We start from the raw sequence: 14388 nt of genomic DNA, 5'->3' as shown, positions 1-14388 counted from the left end.
TTCGGAAACGACCAATGTGCTCCGGAATGCCAAATGCTCCACGAGGAAAAGGTTAAATTGTCTATAAACAGAGACGAAGACGAGAGCGAGGTTGTGCTCACGTTTAATCCTTCCATATCCTACAAAGCATCCTTACATCGAGAAAACTATGCTTTTCCTGTGCTGTGATAGAGGAAAGGAAAAGGATACTACAACCGAATTCGAGGAGCAACTATTTGCCGCATAGTCAGAGTAGTCTCAATTGCAACCGCTAGGAATCACCTCGCACGTGGTTATTATTGCAGTAACGGCCATCAGCAATGAGTATCCGGGTGAATAGAGCAAAACAGTTTCCGTGGAACCATTGGCGAGTTTTGCGAGGAACAATGTCTGAGTAAAGTTTGGCAATTTATTTCGATTGTAATTCCGGACATATTTTGTTGGTGGTGGTTGACGGCACACAATTCACTTTTATCATCCGTTCTATTGAAGTCGGTTGTTGCAATTTAGTTTCACCGCTGCCAGTGAAATGGTGGATTGGTTTGTAGAAAACAGGAGACTGCAGCTTAGGAAATCATTTAGTTCTACCATGTACGTTCGGACTGTCACTGTGGAGGGTCACAAATGCAGTTAAGGCGAAAAGCAATTGTTTGTCGAACCACCCGTTAATAACAGTGGCTAGTAGGACTCGTTGTTTGAAGAGTTTTTTTTTCACAAACATTGACCAGCTTATGTATCGGAAATGGAAGAATCGGTAAGAGAGCGTTTCATATGATCAAAGAACTACAAACAACACGCTATTACCGTACTTCAAACGGAGTCGTGCAGTCTGGACCGACGCAACGCGAGCTAAGGCGCCAGTTCCGCACTGCACAGACCATTTGATGCACTTTCCGCTACATACGTTTCCATTTCGTGCAATATTAATTTCATTAACGAGACAGCGGCACGAGAAAACCGACAGGCCGTCGGACCAAACGATTCGTATCGTTCAACGGGCTGTGGCTCAAACGGCGTGCCGCTAGATGAAAATCCTACGCGTTCGTCAGCAAATGACACGATGAAGAATGAACCGTACGGAAACAGTTGAATGAATGGATGGAAAGCAACGTGAAGTCATAAAACACGTTCATACATCTTTCTGCGCATCGTAACGCACTAGCTCCTGTCTTGTCGGGTTCGGCTCACGATAAACTGTACACAGATGGAAGAAGTGAGAAACAGTTTATGCGAAATACATTCATCACAAGACCCTCGGAAAATCAGCTAGTTTCGGGGAGGAAAGAAATCTTGCGTGCCAAAGTGGAAGCAGCTCCAAAGATGGATACAACGTGAAGCGACTGTCGGCTTCCTTTACTACATCCAACGCTAAACAGACGAAGCAATCAACCGTTCGCGTCTCGTTAAATGCAAAGTAAATAATGAAGTTTGGCACTTTGGCACATTTTCGGCAGGTAAAGACGCTTTGGATATGCTAACTAGCCGCCTGCCGGAGGCTACCATTAACTGTGACATCTCTGCGGTACAACGTATCGGGCCAGATGAAGTGAACATGATTTACAATTATGGAAGCATTTGTTAGTTTGCTTGCTGTGTCGCCGTGAGAATTGAGATTATACAGCTTTGTAATTCGTTTTTTTGAAAGTTTGTTGTATTAAAGTGAAAAATATTTTTTAAGCCAGAGAATGTGTTATAAAATATAAAATATCGTGAAAATTTTAGTTCATTTTATAATATTTGGACGAGAAAACTTTTGTTGGAGGTTTTCTTATGCAAGGTATAAGTTTTCAATCAATTAATGTACAAAAGACGCTTTGACTCTGTATTAAGACCAACTTTTACATTATGTGGTTCAATATGTTTTGTATTGCTTGTAAAAGCTTTTGAACTATCTTTTTGTGGCCATGGTGAGCCAAGTCAATTGCTCATCCTAATTGCCTTTACAAAAAGCAGCTTACAAAGAACTATCTAAACCGCTGCTCAATTGGCTCGTTCGTTGGTAGACTAGAAAAAGTAGATTGCTGTTCTGTTGGTGAACCATGGACCGATTGGGCGAAAGCTGGCTACACCATACTGCAGCAAGAACGTTGATTGCATGCAGCACAGAATCTACCTCTTTACCTGAAAAGTTTACTTGAAGTCTAACTTTAACGAAATAAACACCACGTACCTGTGCCGTAGTATTAGCTGTTTATCTAACAGCAGGAGCATTCCGCATACTCTGTGTTACTGTACTTGATAGAGCTTTATTCTTGCTTATTTGCTCATGGACAAGGAAAAGCCAATCGCATGGAACCTTCTGAAGGATGGAACCTTCTGATACCCCGGTCAGTACGCGGGTGAATATTTGAGGAATGTTGTATCCAGAATCATAGTTCCTCTCGTGACCTGAAATTCTTTGAGTGCAAAGGTACATTATTAAAACATCTTTTGACCTGCTTTCTTCTACCGTTATCATCGCGCAGCATTCTATTCATGTTGTGTTTGTGGTGGTTTGTCCAAATTATTCATCTACCAGTATATCCTTAGTACGAGTCCATGCCGAGCGTTCCTACCAGCCTAGGATATCTTTGCCCATCTCGCCAGTATATTCAAGCCTCGGTTGGTATTTGTGTTGGGAGCAACAAACCTTCGCCCGCACTTTAAGTAAAACTAGAACTTTTTGGTGTTGGTGAGAATTCTTCGGCTCGCGAGGTGGACGGTGGACGAAAAGTTTTGATTCTCTATCCCTAAAATCTTGTAGAAAACTTTTCGTCCTTTTGTATGAATGTTTGCAAGGGGAAACAGGTATCCGTAGTAAAAGATGCCGTTAAGCTGTCGTGGTTGGTTTGTGGGTCGGTTGGACCAACGATCCCTTATCAACGCCGAACCAACAAAATTTCAACAACGCCTTGGGGTAACTTTATCCGGACTTTTTTATTTCAACAGTTTTAAAGTGACGAGTGCATCTTGAAGAGTCTGCAAACATTCAATGGGTGATAAAAATGTTCTTTTATCTTAAAGGACGAAGGAATGGAACTATGTAACGAAAAGATTTTGAAAACAAAATTGATAAAAAAGTTGGTAGATCGATACTGATGCTCCAGTTTTACGAATTCCTGTGTTCTACAAAGTGTAGCCGGAGGATAAAACACCTCTCATACCGTTTGTACAACATATTCTATTGGGGTGGCATAATGTTCAATGCCTCCGGCTATCTTGCGTGTTTGGGCCGATACCTTTTGTGTCGTACGGATTTAGGGCACTGGAGGCAAGTAGAATCGAATGTTTTTCCTGAGATAGAATCACTTGACACAAATTTGCTACTGACCTAGTGTCCTTTAAGCCGTAATTTATGTCATGTCGAAGATTTAATGGTTAAGGTATAGAAACTACGCATATTTCTGTGTTTTAAGCATGTGTTTTCTTTGCCATTGCTCTGATTTTTTTTTGTTTTTTGATATTATACACTACATATCAAGTCCGGTGTGAATCATTCACATGAGATCAAGCGGGGTTTTACCTTTGGCTGGCATTATTGAAAGAGCCTACCGGACGCAATGGCCTTCTTCGTTGTTATTGTAGGGCTATTAGTCGGCAAACATCTAGCTCCCACCAAAGGGCAATTTAAATGAGATCGAATAAAAGCTGCCATCTCATCTCGTAGGCAAAATCATACCTTCCTCCTACTCACTATGCCTACCAGCATGAGAAGTTCCATAGATTGCCTTGATATTGGAACATCGCACGGTAGGAAGCAGCGGTTGGAAATCCATTTATCATTGCCAACCATCAACTGATGACCGTTTACGAGGCTATTGCTGGACTTGAGCTCCACAGTTCGCTCGATTAGTTGGAAAAGAGGTTCTGGCAGTTGGTATTGTGGCATGCTAGGCTTGAAACTTCGCGACCACTTCTGACGGTATGTCCGAAGTCAAAACGTTGGAATTTCTGCGACATCTCTCGCACCTCAATGGTCCAGTATGCAGTACCAGAGAAATGTGTAGCATACTGCAGCACCCACCCGTCTCGTCTAGAAACCACAGGTACGACTAGCCAGCCTCCTAGCTGACTTGAATAGCCCTGTCTAGCCCAGGCAATCGTTTACCACAACCTCTCAGTGGACGCAAACGATAGTTAATCCACCAACACCCATACTAAGGCACGTCTGGTAGCAGTGGATTTTATGTTTCGTTTTCCGATTCATTGCATTTGCTACGGGCTGTCGAGTTTGTCCGTTGAGGCTACACCGAGATGACGATCGGAGCCACGGAATCGAAAATGAATCTATTTCTCCTTCTTCGACTTCTGTGGAAAAGCAGCTTTATGTGAAGGCTTTGTGATCAAAAACATTGCTCCTAACAAACCGAAACGATGAAAAGAACGAGAGCTTAATTCCGAAAGTCATGCTTGTAAACAAATAATTCCAAAACTGGTGCTCCATCTTGTGTTGCAGCATATCTGATCATCGCACGTCGCAAGACTGCAAGGCTCCACCAACTTCCCACATGTCAGTGCTTGGTAAAAGATAATCAGCATCATTATCGTTCCTTCACAGCGTCCATTAAACGGATTCCGTACGTGCCACTCAGGAGGACGGCGAGAAAATCCGTCCAGTGTTGTTGTTTTTGTGTGTTTATCTGCTTCTGTTTGTTGTTTCGGGAGCTTGTTTGAGGAATAGGAGAGTCTCTGGGGGAAACTTTCACCGAAGAAAGCTCCAAGGAAGAGTATTGATTCGAAGTAGAGTAGATTGATTGGAATCGTATTTGCAAAAGTTGTCATTGGCGTGGTTCAATGGTTCAGCTTCATTACAACTTTTTCGTTCACATTGAAGAAGACTGGAAGATCTGAATGAAGACTTAGGAGAGCTAATGATGTTGAAGTGTTTGTTGTTTGATCTGTTCTATGTCAGTTGTTTGAAGAATGGCACGAAGACTTCAGCGAAGAATTATTTGTCCCACCATTTTGAGTAAGTTCGGTAATTGTGGGTGTATAGACATGTTAAACGTATATTGTGTTGCTTGTTTAATTTGCTTTAGGAGCCATTGGTATGAATCTTGCCACTAGAGCTATCAGCATTTTTGTTTCCGAATAAACTCCGTTATCCACAACGAGACAAAATGGTATAGGGTACATATTGCATTTAATTGCAATCCAGCATGAACGTGACGTGGCGTGGGTGCGCTCGTTCACAAAATACGCCTCGGTGCTGATTGCACGTTCTCCAACAACAATTGTAGGTGTGCCACCAAAGAACCATTCCAATCTGCATCACGGTACAAAGGAGACACAGGCCAGGTTTGCCGTTCCCATCATCTCTTCTATCCTTGATTTTAGCAACGATAGCCATTGCCGAGTCATCGTAGCCGATGTGTAGCTTAATTATCGACACAACCGCTGACCACAAGGGAACGACCGAAAAGACCAGTCGAGAAATTGTTTTTATAATTGCTATGGGCAGGCAGAGTCCACAGGAATGCAGAATTAAGCGAAGAATGTAGCAAGTCGATACCTTCTCCGTTCGTCCGTTCGCCGTAGACTCCGAGATTTCAGTCGCCGGTAGAGAACCAAGCAGTTATAGGAACACGATAGGTGCAAAGCATTTCAACCCTCATGTGCCAAGTGTTTGGTTGCGTAATTACGATGTTCAATATCTACCTTCAAGGTTGTTCGTTTGGTTTCTTTTGCAATGCAGAGGAGACGAAAAGACCACATAGTTTCATCGAAACGAACCGGTCGGGCCGAATCTGAAAGTACGTCACCTCACCATGAACCGGCGACAGCCATCATTTGTCATTGATCGAAACATACAGCGAGCCGTGACAGGCCAAGTCGAGTTGGTTTGGCGTGAAAGATGGTCACTTCAACCCGTTTGTCAATGAACTTCAATTCCCTCCGTCACTGGTTGCTAGTGTAGCAAGCCGACTGAGTACTTCAAACAGTTTAGATCGAACATGACATCACTGCATAACGCGAGGTGATAAATAGTTCAACCGTCCACCTAATTGCGTCTCTAACGATGTGCAGCTGTCCAACGGGTCCAACTGGACGGTCGTTCGGGCATGTTGTTAAACGATCTGGATACACTTTTTTCTAGATTCTATCACATGCATTAGCAAACATGCACTATCGGTAGCAAAAAACTCAATCATTTGTCTATTCATGACTGCATATTGCACCGTGCATGGTAGCAGTAGATGTCAGCATGTTTTAATGCTTACGATACACACTGCCTATTTGTTTGCTACTGTTATACAACTGAAACGATACTCGAATGCAACTCCATACGGATGAAAGTTCATTTTGAATTATCCTACGACAAGCCAGGGGATTTGAGATAAAAATGTATGTAGAGAAACCTAGGATGTCATTCTTCCCGAAGCTCGAATTCTCAAACTCATCTTATAAAATCTTTCGAAAAAAATTTAAATTAAATTGTTTGGATTGTGTTAAAATAATTCTAACTTATTTCTTTTCACTTTTTTTCTTTTTTTTCAGGTAAGTCCCTTCAGAATTCTTCGTAAACTTCTGACAAACTTGATAAGGATGTAAGAAAAATATTACAAGGAATGAAAAAACGACATTAAAAGAAATTAAAATCAAGATGTTTTGGATTGACATGTCGTGTATTTGTGAAGATGTAATGTACACAATTGTTCTCATTTAGCAATTCAGCTTTGTTTTGAATGAACCTTCAAAGTAGGATTGTTGCAATCTGTCATGTTTTTTTTTTTGGGTCAGAAGGAATGAAGCTGTTTATGTTTCCTCCCTCCTATGTTACTTTCCGTTTTTCCTGTATCATTTTATCGAATTTCGGTCAGTATGTTTTGACGACTGTTATCTAAAAATGCTCAATTCTCTATCTATACATACGAGCTCTTTTCGGTGATTTGCATACTTTTCTCGTTTATTTTACCACACACATACGTGCTGATCGAGGTCAAAAAGGTTCCGCAACCGTGAATTATAATGAGGTCAAACCAATTCGTGCCATTGTGTTCGGTTGTTTTCTGATCCTTCTGAAGAGGAAACAACGTGTGATATTGAGCGCCTTTTGCAGCATTGGCACATCATCATCATCAGCCCAGGCATGTTCAACAACCTTCCTTTCGTAATGGTTTTTCAGGAAGTGAGAAAATCAATTTTGCTGCTTTTTAGCTCCACTGAGCGTTTTGACCTGCAAACATGTTCACGCAGACACACCCACCGATACTACTTCGCCGAGGAAACAACTCACCAGGAAGCAAAGTAAAAGTTTTTAATTCAAAACCATCGACAAAGTTTATCAATTTTGCTGTCATTTCCGATAGAGTCTGAGCTTCAACCGGTCCTGGCTTTGCACTGACTGTGGAGGACTAACCTAAAGTTGGGAGAGTAAGCTCGAACTCGGAATAACAATACCTCCCCATTGGTGTTCCGGTAGACAGTCTGACGCCCCAGAAACACTGCAAGCAACTCTTCCTGATCGACATCGGGTAGACGACGGATATTTGGTTTGCGAGATTTCCATCAAATGCAAATTATTCTCCGGAGTTGTCGAAAATATTAAAAGTCTAATTAGTTCTGCTTCCTGCCATCGTTTGCAGATCGTTGCTTGAATTTCGGTTTCGTTCCATGGGCAACTGGTAGGGCAGCTGAGGCTAACGACATTCTTTCGCCAAAATCAAAGCACTTTTTACGGCTCAGCGGTAACAGCATCATCTACCACTTCAAAAGAACGATCTCTTGTCTCGGGGGGAAAGAACGCAGCAGTAGCAGTGGCTGGCAAATGATATAATAATTTGCCAGCCACAACTTCAATCACACCTTTCCCGTCAACCATCACTCCTTTCGATCGTCCAAGACAGGATGTTAAAATGCTATTCCTTTTATGTGGATGCGTTGGAAACCACAACAGGGGCGCCCAATGTGACGTCAATGTCAGGAAAGCTAATGATTATAAAGCAATTTGGTGCAAACTTTTCCCGGAAGCTTTCAGATGTGTGTTGCCAGCCCTTCCTTGCAGTTTGGGTCAGTAATTTAAAACTACGGCCTATGTGTGGTCCAAATCATCTGAGACACTCTCATCGTGTAGGACCGAGTTTCACCTTAAGGTTGGACGACATGCACCGAATGTCAATGATAATTTTACTGCTGATGTATATGTGCAGGATATGTGCAATAAGTCTCTAATTGTGTTACCAATGTGTCGAAAGGTTTTCTGGAAAGGGTATAATAAAATGTTATGGTCAAACTCACTACTACAGTATCCCGACTAAAACCGTTGTTTAATAAATCACTGGACCCCAGAAAGCTTTTGGAAATTGATCAAATGACAATTTCATACCATAATATCAAATTGCTTTCTTTTGTTTAGTTGTTTGTGCTATTTTCCGTTTTTTCTCAGTTTCATGAGAGCATCATCATTTCATGAGATTTTCATAGAAAATGGTCTGTTCAGGATGAAAAGTTTGGGAGAGTACTGAGGATTTATCGCTTACAATCGTTCGTAAATTTCAATTCTATTTCCCTGCTGAGTTTGTTAGTTTCTTTTATTTTCTCTTTGAATAGACGAATTGTTAAATTACTCATTATGCTCTTGTATTTAATGGTTGCTGCTTTTGGACATCCAAGTTTAAATTGACATTACCGTGGACTAATGGAAAAATGAATTGATAGAAATTTTACTCGTCTGCAATACTATAAAATAATTTTTTATTTAGTTTACTAACGATTCTTTTTTCGATAAACTAACCTCTGCTTTTTAATAGGTTATAGAGTAGATAGTCTATAAATGCGCGGAAACTAATTTCGTTTGGACAGTGTAGTTTCAGCAGAATCACGACATTTACTTAGGGAAAACAAAAGCTACAATCTAAACCGAGTGCTATGAACTGATGAAATGTGACGCGTAATATGTTTTTCATGACACCAAGCGTTAACACTTGCTATCTCTTTCTTTCATAGAACTGACTTGGGGTGACGAAATATATGCATAAAACAAACGATAGTCCCGTTGTATAAGACTGTTCATGTTCCAGCATATGCTGGTTCATCTATGCAAAGCGAAAAAATCCGTATCCGTACGGCAATAACTGTCCAAAGAGCTTCAAAGCTCCGATACTTGGCACCCAAAATTCTATAGTCTCTTAGTCTGACTAGTTCCAATTGATTTCCACTGGCTCTACTAAGGAAAAACAGGTAGAGCAAAATGTATGCTTCCAACATGTGTTCCAATATCCGAACATGCCCGTGCAACGATTCTCGTCCTTTCTACCGGCGCAACAGTTCCGTTGCGAATGCGGAAGTAATTTGCCACTGTGCAAGCTTCTGTTCCGACTAGGTAGGGTAGCAAATGGAACATTTGCTGCTACACATTTCATTTATCATAAATATTTATAAAGGCAAACACGCGTACGAGGACACTGATGACTTCTGCCAGCGACAGGTAGTAGCAAACGGACGTAGTCGTCACGTGCCGTCCCTTGCTAGGGACCATTTTGATTCAGGTTACTGAACACGATGAGGCATATGGTGGGTTTTTTTCATTCACTGTTTTTTATTCTTCTACCCCATCTTACGTATTGCCGTTCTGCTAGCCGTACTTTGTGAGTTGTGTGTGCTGCTTTTAATATCAACTTCCAAGCGAAAGTGAATGATGTTCAAGCTAGTGAAATTGATGTTCATTCGAGTTAGTACATTTGTACTTTTGTACATTAGTGCAGACGATTGTGCATTTAAACGATTTGCATTGTAATGTGGTGTGTACTTTTTTGTTTGGCAAACAAATATCATATAGTGCAGAGTTAAATTTCTATCAAGTATTAAAGTTTACTGATTGTAAAACTGTTCGACCTACTTAATTGGTTTCTTAATTCGGGTTTTCTCCTCCGATACGAAATTATTTCTGGCTCACGATCCAACCATACAATATTCTTTAAAATTTCAATGAAAAAGGATATGGTTTGAATAAAACATGTGAGTGTCGTTTCGTCAAGTTTGCTTACCTTGAGGGTTGATGCATACCACGAATATAAAAGCAGCAGCTTATAAGGCAAACAGTAGAAACATTAAACAGAATTAAACATTTGTTCTCATACGATGCATCGAAATACAAAACGAAAAGACTAAATATAAGAATAAACCAACAGAAAAGACAAACAGATAATTGTCATCGTCACATCGTTAAGCCGCATCGGTGGCGCTCCAAAACATATTAGGTTTACGCTTCGTAATCCCCCAATTGATGATGCGCTGCGTATAGGTCCCGCTAGAGCAAATTTAAGAGAAAAAGCATTAGCTTCTGTTCCGCAGTATGGAAGCGATATAACATCCAACATTGAATCGATGACATTGTGAAGCGTGATGACGAAGCGATTTTCCAAAAGAAAGACGAGTACAAAAATTCCGAAAGCGCGACCACAATGTCAAGCGATTGTTGACGAGCTTGTGCAGTGAAACGCCGAGTGCTGGTGTTGGGTGTCACAGTTTGCGGCTGGCATCAACGTTCTAGCGGAGCCAACCCAGCTTCCGAGCATGTTTACACGCCAACGAACCGATCACGCTCAGAAAGGGTTGTCAGCCGATATGCCTTCCTCTCTTTCGGAATGCTTCCCACCGTTGGGAGAAAGGTGATTTTCCGTCTCCACCGGGTATTGTTCTCCGACAACCGTGGTTGATTTGTCGTCAGTGTTGTGCCGCAAAATCCCATGCCACAGATTCTATCGGGATGCTTCGGAGCGGTTTTTTGATGTTTGCGGTTTAACTTTTCCTCGTCTCTTCTGTTCGTTTCATCCAGGACACCGAACAAGATCTCGATAGCGGAAATTTATTTCATTACTCCCACACTCTCGTCGCTGTGGGTTTGATGTTTTTTTTCCGTGTCCGTCTATTTGCGATGGAGACGCACACAAGCTCCTCTACGTTCGGTATCGTTTGTTGTACGATGATGGATTTATCCTATCGTATTGTTGGTTTTTCTTCGTTTTATTGCCCTTTTTGTTGTGGGGAGAATCGCTGTCGCCCCATGTTAATCCCCCTTTGCGTATTTTATTTTGTGATTTGATTTCTTTTCTTTTTTTCCTATACATCCGACCATCCAACCAGCTTCTGGATATTAGACCTAACTTCTTGCACAGCTCCCTGAGAATTCGCAGATTTTCATGTTTTATAAAGGCATTCTTTGCACTAAATACTTTACAATTTATTTATATTTTTAGAATATTGTGTAGTCGCTATTGGTCGCTATTTGCTGTGATCGTGCTTATTTCCTAACATACATAAATCACACCTTCACGACAGCTTTTGTAATCGATCCATTGTCTCTCGATTGCATACAACATTTAACATACATCAAACCATCCAAATGCAGCCACTATCAGCCGTCCAGCCCTATTGTTATTGTGTTTTAAGTCAACATTAATCACACAGCAGTTGGGACACGGTCTGCGCTCCCTCGGGCAGCATGGTTTGAAATTGCATTTATTTTGCTGTTAAAATACATCCATTCATTCGTTCCCCGCTTCAGGTTCCAGCTCCATTCGTTGGACAATTCTAAATGCATGAAAGCCATCAGAACTGCGCACACGAACCATTACTAATTCAATTCAATCATGTGCGCTTCCCCTATCGCGCTGGGGGTTTGGCCGTGCACTGTCGGTGGCATTGCATTCCAGCAGCCGTGACTAAACTGTTGTTATTATAAATTCGTAACGAAAAATTTGATTGCCCCAGCATTGACCGAACGCATTCCTTCAAATCATAACTTTTGATCGAGTTAGAATTGGGCGATAGGATGAACGGCCACAGCGCAGCACTGCCTGACTTAATTGAACGCAAGAGTGACAACCGAAACGAATGCTGTAGCGCTGATAAAGATGATGGTACCGCACGAACGTAGCATTTTCGAACCGACTTTTGACAGTTATTGTCATTGATTACGGCTCACGGGTACGATTTTGGGTGCGGGCTGTCTGTTAGAAGATTGAGGTGACTACTGTTAAATGGCGTAAAATGAAATTTAAACTTTCATGCCATCATTTTTTTTTTATTTCTCCAAATCCAATAATCACTGTCTCCATCGTCGACATGCTTCGAACCAGCATATTAAATTTCACATCTCGTCCCAATCGACTATGCCGTTTTCCGTTTTGATTTTATCATAAATTGTACTGGGGCTCAATCCCCACGAAACGGCTGTTCACAATAAATTGTCTGAATCAGATACGCTTTTTAATTACCATAAACGAACGGTAAACGATCAACGAATTTAATTGGTAAACCTTAACGTGTGTGTGTGTGTGTGTGTGTGTGCCCGTTCACCCCGGAGACAGGTTCGTTGAGTATCGAAAATATGGTTTCTAGCATCCAGAACCTGTGTGGAACTTATTCATGCTTCCCGTTTGTTCACAACCGCGTACGCTTTGATGCAGGCATGTTTGAATCAACTGCGCACCGTATTGTGTATCGATTTCCGAGATCCACTCCCAGTCACGACCGTTGTGCTCTCCACAGTGACCCCACTGTGTGGCAGTTGTAAATTAAATTTGCCCGTTTATTTTCGCAAACAAACAATTCTCCACCGGTTGCGTGAAGGTAGTGTGTGATTACAACCGGATTAACTGGATTATGTTATTTGTACACTGTGTCCCTTTTGAACTACTTGACTCTTCGCTTTTGCCCGTGCACAGGGCTTTGCCCCACAAGAAGCCTTTTAAAATCGATTTTCATGCTCGTGCACCGTACCCGGTGGGGAATATTAATCATCAACCGTATCATTCGATATCGTGCACAATGTGGCTTCCGCAGGTTTATCATCCTGCTCGGTGCTATGGACGCGGGTGTGCGAATGCTCACCTCATGCTTTGGATAAAACACACCTAAATTTGTCTATTTCAAAGGCTGCTCCAACTGAGCAGCACACCGAAAGATTGATAAATGGCGCGCAATATATTTTAATTAAATTCAGCACAATCCACCTGACGAGCACAGCACGTGCGCTACACAGAGAGAGAGAGAGCATTGGTATGCCGAGTGGCAAGCAAAACATCGCATTTCTGTAACCATCCAGCGTGCGCTACCGTTTCAAATTCTTAGCATCCACTTCCGTACCCAAATGGCGGCGGGACAATCTTTTCCCGTTGGTAGGTGAATCTTTGCACCTTTCTACTATGCACAGTGGCACGCACAAAAGGTGCAAACGCGCTCCGTTCAGGCAACCGACGACCAGGTGTATTCCGAACAGGGAAAGACGAACAACCTGGACGGAAGGAGCCATCGAAAGGTCATCCCGGGTTGAAGGTAGCAAGGGTATGAAACTTTTTCGCAGTGGCTCTCTATCTACGAGTGTTTTCCGTTAAAGCGTCTGCCGAGGTCGCGAAATAGTTGTGCTAGTGGTGGCAAACAGACAAGGAGGAAAAAGTTGCTGCTTTCTCTTCTGCCTTAGTAACGAACCACAGCTATGGGCGAAGAAGATTTATTGGAGTTTCATTCGCTCAAAGTTACTCCTGTGTTGCGATTTATTCGTGTTTTTTTTTCTTCTCGGATTCACGCAACACTTGCCAGCGATAGAAAATTCGGTGAAAGGGGTCTGTTGACAGGTTCCGGTTGGGAAGGAGTTGACTTGGTGAAAAAGGGGCATTTCAACAGCCTGTCGTAGCGAACACAGCGAAACACTGTTGTTCTAATTTGTGCCACGTCGTACATTGTTTCCGCACTTTCACTTGGTTCACATTGTCCTTTCCACTGTAGAACATTTCTCCCCCCGATCCTATACACACGGAGAAACGCAAATTTCCGTGATCACCACCGTGGACCGCGGTAATTTAATTTCCAATCCCAGACATTTAAGCAATACCGTAAACACGGGCATTTAGTAAATACAAAAACGGGCTGCTTGACAGCTTAAAACAAGCTCCCCGGGTCGAACCGGACTAATTTGGAGCACGTTTGGTAATTTATTAACATTCCGCGCCGCATCTGGGCTTTATGGAAAATCGAGATATTCAACAGTGCCGAGCACAACGACCGGCAAGGGGTTTGATTGGAAAAGTTATTCCCTCCTGTTGGGCGGACTAAAGGGTGAAATGAGAGAAAACATCTTACCAAGCTTGCTGGCACTTTCATTTACATTCCTTACTTTCGCCCAAGCTGTCACTAAAAGGTTGCGTTCACTTATTCAATTATGTCAACTGCTGCCATAACGGAAAGCGCGATAGTAATTTGATTCGTCTGGCGTAGTTGTTATGTTCCGTGCAATGCGAAGAGGATGTGAATAATTGGCGATCTATTTTGAAAGGTTAATTTGATCTGCGAGGGGAAAAGGTTAAACACATTAAAATATTTTTTTTAGGCTAGTAGTTTGTATTTAAAGCTTATTTACTGTCCGCGCAAATGCTGAACTAATGTTGGACAATTATATAATTTTGATATACATGTTTGTTAAAGTTAATA

The 14388-nt window shown here is 41.9% G+C and overlaps 1 protein-coding gene across 1 annotated transcript in view; it reads left to right on the top strand.

The window, feature by feature from the left end:
* The window catches only part of LOC121603644 (protein slit), a 100788-nt gene that overhangs the window by 21573 nt on the left and 64827 nt on the right, over window positions 1-14388 (top strand). The window lies entirely within an intron of this gene.

Source organism: Anopheles merus, chromosome 2R (genome assembly GCF_017562075.2).
Source record: "Anopheles merus strain MAF chromosome 2R, AmerM5.1, whole genome shotgun sequence".
NCBI classification, from domain to species: Eukaryota; Metazoa; Arthropoda; class Insecta; order Diptera; family Culicidae; genus Anopheles; species Anopheles merus.
Note: the sequence above shows the minus strand (reverse complement) of the source record. Positions and strands in the feature narration are given on the sequence as shown.